This window comes from Candoia aspera, chromosome 3 (genome assembly GCF_035149785.1).
Source record: "Candoia aspera isolate rCanAsp1 chromosome 3, rCanAsp1.hap2, whole genome shotgun sequence".
Taxonomy (NCBI): Eukaryota; Metazoa; Chordata; class Lepidosauria; order Squamata; family Boidae; genus Candoia; species Candoia aspera.
In genome coordinates this window covers 54810623-54817577 of record NC_086155.1, presented here as the reverse complement: position 1 = coordinate 54817577, position 6955 = coordinate 54810623, and positions in this window count along the sequence as shown.

The window sequence follows — 6955 nt, the reverse complement described above, 5'->3', positions numbered from 1 at the left end:
AATTTCGAATGGAAAAAAAAAGTTCATTAAAGCTCCACTTTGAGTACAAAAGTTCAAAGAAATTGCTCCTACTTTGGCTCTCCCTCCCCAACCTGTCATGACACGTTGGGGGACTTGGCTAGATGTGCCTATGTATTATTTCACAAATTATGCTTCCTTGCAGTGGATAGTTAAATAATTTGACTGTTGTGAATCTTCCTCCATCAAGATTGTGCAAGATTCCTTCTCTGAAACCTTGGCTGGAAACTTAGCATATATAGGATCTAACTTCAGTGGATTATCAAGAGCAATCACCCGCCTTGAAACTATAGGAATGGAACTTAGTGATGCACTGAACATTGTAAAACAGAGAGTGATTTAAAGAAAGCAAAGGGGAAAATGGCTGAAAAAATTAGTGATAAACTGCAAAGAGTGCTGCAATCTAATCTGGGTTATTCAACACTTTGCAAAATAAGTAACATTCTAAATGGACTCAAAGCAAAATTTGAAGACTTCGGCCAGAATTTTCTCCAGATGAGTTTGCTTTTTTCAAATTTGTTCCTATAACCTCTTGTGATATCAGAGTTTCTCCAGATACAAGAACATAGTGGTGGACAACAGAAGGAGCTTTGAGTTTGATAACCTCAAGATGCACGTGGTCATCCAATGCAATTCTGCTGTTAATGAAAACTAATCCAAGGATGACCATTTTACTCTAAAAATGTTCATTTCCTTCAATACTAGCACTCCTGAACTGAAAATGAAGAAGAATAAACCTTTTAATTTGTGTGTGTGTGTGTGTGTGTCTGTGTGTGTGTAAGCACAGATTTTTAAAAATTGGGTGGTAATTTCAGAAAAATTGTAAAGTCATATTTTTGCTTTAAAAGTCATATTTTTGGTTTAATTGGTCATATTTAAATGGTTTTAAGGTCATAAATGCTTGCATATTTCTAACATTTTTAGGTCATAGAAATCCTTGCCCTACTCATGAATAAACAATTATATCTTGTTACGTGCATAGCACAACAGTCTTCAGAAAGGTGAAGAGGGATAAGCATTTTTTAAAAGCAGAACAACCCCACACCCCAAAAGCATTATATTTTTAGATATGTCACCATATAAAATTAATACGTAATGTGGAAATTTGGTGATATAAGGCTAATAGGATTTGCAGAAGAAAATGATAAAATAATGATTACCTGTCTTTGATAAAAATTAAGAATATTTCATTCATTCATTCATTCATTCATTCATCCATTCAATTTATAACTTGCCTTTCCTCTAGGACCTCAATGTGACAGACAGCACTGCTGCCTCAAATTTTTCCCCATGACATCCCTGTGAGGTAGATTGAATTGAGGGAGAATGACTGGCCCAGACACCCAGCAAGCATTGATGGTTGACAGTGTATCTGAACCTGAGAAATTCTCCCCAGTCTTAATCTAACATCTTCAGCACATATCAGCAAATGATATGGATATTTGGATTTTAATGAAAACAAGATATTTTTCAAGTAGATCAAACTAAATAAATGATAACAGAATGCAATATAATGCAACAATTGCTATTTAATCAGCACAATCTCATGGAATAATGTGGAGCTGCTGTTCCTCAAGGAAATTAATAAATAAAAATGTTGTTGAGGACATTGTTTTAAACTGATTGTTGAAGTCCTGGAGGAAATCTATAAGAGCATTTAATCTCATCTGTGCCTAACTCATGACTCACATGATGTTTCTTTTGAGTGATCGTTGTTTTAGAGTTTTATAGGGCCAAACATGTTCCTTTGTTACAAGAGCCATTCCTACACTAATGAAGGAGAGATGAGGCTTGTGTATGTGCTTCAAAGTATTCTTCAGAGGGGAGCTGCAATGGCTGGGAGGCTTGTGAAGAAAGGAGATTATAAGTACTTGATCCCCCCTCCCTTTGAAAATTGCAATTATCTCTGTTGGGAGAAAGAAAGGTGTCACTACTAACTTTGTTACAATATTTTGCTTTGCCTGGTCCCACTTTCAGTAGAAGGATTAGTATGGTGGTTTGGTTGGGTGACTGGGTTAGTTGCATTGCCATATTACTAGGTCCCTAGATGTATGACAGGCTGTCAATGTCTTAACTCAGGGTCAGGAGGCTGTTACAGTTTGGATGGGATGAAACAGGCTGATAAATTGAGCTCAAGCAAGATGGAATTGCTCTTTGTTTGCTGGGGTTCTCTACTGCCTCCAGTGTTGTCTCTTGATGGGGTGGTGCTGTCTCGGAAACAGCAGGCCTGCAACTTGGAGATACCCTTGAACTCATGGCTACTGCTATATTAGCAGGTGGAGGGTGCATCCCCTGCCCTTTGTCCAGGCACAGATGGTGTGCCAGTTGCAGCCCTCTCTTGAGTATGCGTCAGCCTTCGACTAGAAAACCAAAATTATGAACACTAATACTATTTTTATTATAAAGTTACAGTAACAGAATCTTGCAAGTCTGGATATACTTCCCCCCTTCCTAACTTTATCTACAGGAGAATTAGGGTCAAGCCTGAAATGCTTTCTTAAATTACATTTCTTCCTCAGATTCAGTTTCTTTTATCAGACCGTTGTCTCAGTTGTGGTCCTTCCTCCTGCTCCTCAAGGTTATTCCTATTTCCCATTGCAGTATGAGCACCTTATTATGGAACTCATGCCTTCATCACCACCGGTTTGGACTATTGCAATGCACTTTAGGTGGATCTGCCTTTGAAGACAACCCAGAGGCTTCAATTGGTCCACAACACAGTGGCCCGGGTGCTGGTTGCCACACTCTGGCATAATCACATAACACCTGTACTCCAACCATGGACTGGCTCCGTATTTGCTTCTGAATACACTTCAAAGCACTGGTCTTAACCTTTAAAGCTTAGCCATAAGGTACTTACAGGACCACCTGTCATGAGTAAGGATGGCAAGCAGGGGGCTCCCATCCAGGCTGTAAAGCAGTAGCACTGAGGAATTAGGTAGCCATTCCAAGAGACACAGATCGGGCCCGCCTTAACCTTTGGGGTTTATCTGTCTGGGTTTTTCCCACGCTTCTTCAGTTTGTTAGGATTTTCCTGTTATGTAGCAGCAATAAAACACTAGAGACCTGTTCCTTGTCTCAGCGTGGTTCCTGGCTGTTAGGACACCACCTTCTTCAACCGGTCTCAACCTGCCTGTCATGAGTACTGATGGCGAGCAGGAGGGGGCCTCTATCCAGGGGGGGAAATGCATGTGTAGTACTGAGGAATTAAGCAGCCATTCAAAGAGACACAGATCAGACCCGCCTTAACTTTTGGGGTTTATCTGTCTGGGTTTTTCCCACGCTTCTTCAGTTTGTTAGGATTCTCTGTCTTATGTAGCAGCAATAAACACTAGAGACCTATTCCTCATCTCAGTGTGATTCCTGACTGTTAGGACACTGCCCAACACTTATGTCCCAGGACAACCTGCCAGAAATCTCCAATTCCACCAAGGAAGTGGAGGCTGGAGGCTTGCAGGTTCTGTATTTTTGGTTGCTACATCTGCACTTTGGAATAGCCCCTATCCAGGAATTTGATACACCCCTATGCTGTCAAATTTCCAAATGTTATAAACATGGAGGTTGTTCAGGAATCCTTTGAGATAAGAGTTAATACCATGAGTTCTCGTGCTGTAGATGTTAGGATTTGTTTATTTTGCTTTTTGGTTTGATTTGTTTGAACCATGGACTTTTTATTCTTTGTATTGATGGAGGATGTAAACTACGAAGAATCCTGTTGGTTGTGATGGGGATGAGTCCAATCAATAAATGGAATAAATAATACGTTTATCTCTACCCCTACCCCTTCTCTCCCCCCGAAGCCAAAACCTTGCTTTATAAGACATTACTGCTTCTTATGTTGTAATTACAGAGCCTTTGCACTTACTAATCAGAAGGCTGGAAGGGTGGGGAGGACAGTCAGGACTGGCAAGTAGTGACATCAGGTCTGACCATTAATCCTGCTGATATGAACTGATTTATTATTTGGTTGAAACAAATATACTATCCTGTTGTATAATTAAGAAGCAATCAGATTCATTGTACATTTTAAGTACCTAATGCAGGTGAAACCATTACATCAGGAAAATCTGCCTACATGCATGGTCTGGACAAAATATTGAAGTTGTTCATTCCAACAAGGGCATGAGACATTTTTATAAGGCAACATTGAGTAAACCCCAGTTAAAATTCACACTTCAAATCTGCAAATAAGCTCCTCTGAATTAACTGACTAATGTTTCCCAGCCTCAAATGTTATAAAAATATGAGAAGCATTACCAAGAGCATTTGATCTATTAATTACAAAGGCTTAGCTGATACATTAACCTTGTTTGGCTTACTTAGAATTTATTGTTCTTGAATGTACGATCATTTTTAAATTGTTATAGGAGGCAATTACTTTGATTTCCTTCCCCTCCTTCTTCTCCCATTTTACTGTTGTTATTGTTTGTGGAGGTACATTGTATAAATCATATTTGATTGGTTGCTGTCCATGTTTTATTTCTTCTGGTGTACAGTATACACCAGTGATGGACATGGAAACCAAACCAAACCAAAATGGTATAACAGTGGTGTTTTCTTTCTTCTTTCTGTGAGAGGAATAATATCTATACATACTATAGTTGGGAGCAAGAGAGGGAGGGAAGGAATTGTTAGAAAGGCAAGAGGCCACAAGGATTACCTAAAGCCCCCTTTAACAAAACAGTAACTAGAAATTACAAGATATTCCTGCACTGACTGGTTGGTTAAAATAGTACTGATGAGGAACTCATATCCATATGCACTTCCTGGCTCTATTTTCAGTCCCCAAATGTGTGAAAAAGTTTTAAATCAATCCACATATGTTCTCATCACTGCCAGCCAGGGGTGTCTGCAGGGTGTGGCCAAAAAGTGTGGCATATGGATTTTGTGGCCTGTCACGGTTGCTGCAGCTATGTTGATATCATAGTTTCAGGAAAGTCACCACAAATCAGAAGAATATACACTTGCTTAGATTCTATTGTAGTACACACCATCATCTGCCAACAATGTTTGCTCTACTTTATATTGAACAACTGGGCAATCTCTGTGCAGAAGAATAAATGGACACGAATCTGACTTTAAAAATGGTAATATCAAAAAACCAGTGAGACAACTCTGCAATTCTCCAAGACACTCTGCCTCTGACCTCAAGATGGCCATTCTTGAGAAAAGGAATTGCAAAGGCCAAGTTCATCACAAAACAGCACAGCTGGAAATCTGTAGATTTAAAAAGGTTTCTCATGATTAATCAAATTGCATTTCCTTATATGGCATTTGCACTGCTCCCAACGGGCTGTGTGGCTCTGAAGTTTTCCACTGGGCAAAGTGACTTTACTTTTGGCTCAGCTGCAATTCAACAGGAAACCTACTCCTTGGCATATAAGGTGGTAGGTTGGGATCCATAAAAGCTCTGCTTTAAGGTACCACAAGAATCTTCATTGTTTTGTCTATATAATTGTTTTTCTCTGTTGTATTAACATTTAAAATAACCTTATCTAGAAATCTTTTACTTATTTAGTATTGCAATAGTGTTGTTCTTCATTCAATGTGATCTATGCATTAAATCACTTCTGTTTTCCACAACTGTGTCAAATTCCAGAACATCAGTCCCATAGAAATAGGGTTATCAGATCTAGGCTGTATAAATCTAAATGCAAAGATGTAAAGAAAACTCTAACACTCTTGGCTGCCAACTAATGGTCATCTGGATTTTTGCAGGCCAGATGTGCTAACCCTACTAGTACACACTGTGTACCTTTCTCCTGTTCATTCTTCACATATCAACAGAACTTAGTTCTGGGATTTGTAACAGATGAAAGAGTATTGGGTTTCTCCAGGGTTCTTATAATTTCTATACAAGCAGGCAAGAATACAGGTGCAGTGTGAAATTTCTGTGGGCTACAAAAATGAGCTTTGTTTGCTGTCTCTGCCACCCCAAGGCCATCCAACTGCTCTCTACTATCTGAACAAGGCAATTCCAATTAGGTAAATTCCACTTCTTAAGCTGCCAGTGTTACCGTACAATTGAAAGAGCTTGATACAGGCAAGTAAAGTGGTGGATCTAACTGGCACTTCTAGAGCCTTTCCAGCTGAGCCAGCTTAAAGCAACAGAGGTAAATAAGTAGAAGACATTTTTTAAATGAGTACTTGTCAATGTTTTTGTGTCCCCTTAGCAATGGATGAAATTTGTTATACCAACTCCAAATTGGCATGGGGAAAAGGTCCAGTCTCGAGGCCTCTCTGGCATTTACAGATGAAAGGAACACTGAATGCCCTTTGATATTTATTTAGGCAAGAGCACAGTTTATGGGAAAGGAAGTGAAGAGATCACAGATACCGAAAGTGCAAATAAGAACATTCTACCTGTCTACTTGTCTTTGCTTCGTGTGCTATTGTGCTGCTTATGCTTATTGTTTTGCTTCTAATGCTATATTCAGCATACAGCAAGGCAGTGACTGGACCTAATGTTTAATTACTTGATTCCACTTTGCATTGTAAAGCTAGGCTGCAAGTGGCGGTGTGAAAAGAGCAACTATTTTCAGAATAAGGGTAGGAGCTAACATCTGTGCTTAAGACAATATGCATATGCGCACGCACACACACACGCACACCATAGTTTGCTCAAATGAAGAAAACATAGAAACACATAATTGGCAATTAAAGTAAGTGACTCTTATGCTTGTTATGTTGTATTTAGCCCAGTCATCTCCAGTCTAATACCTTCCATGTCAGCTGGTGATGATGGTTATGGGAATTGTACTGATTGTGCCATCTGAAGACAATGGGAGTTGTAGCTAATACATTTAAAAGGCAGCCAGGTAGGGAAGCCTGCATTAGTGAAAGTAAGAGTCTGTAGCTTTAGAACAGGGTCTAGATGGCTAAGCCTATGTACTTCATTAGCATGGCAACCTTTAGAAAAGTTCACTTGGCTTCCTGT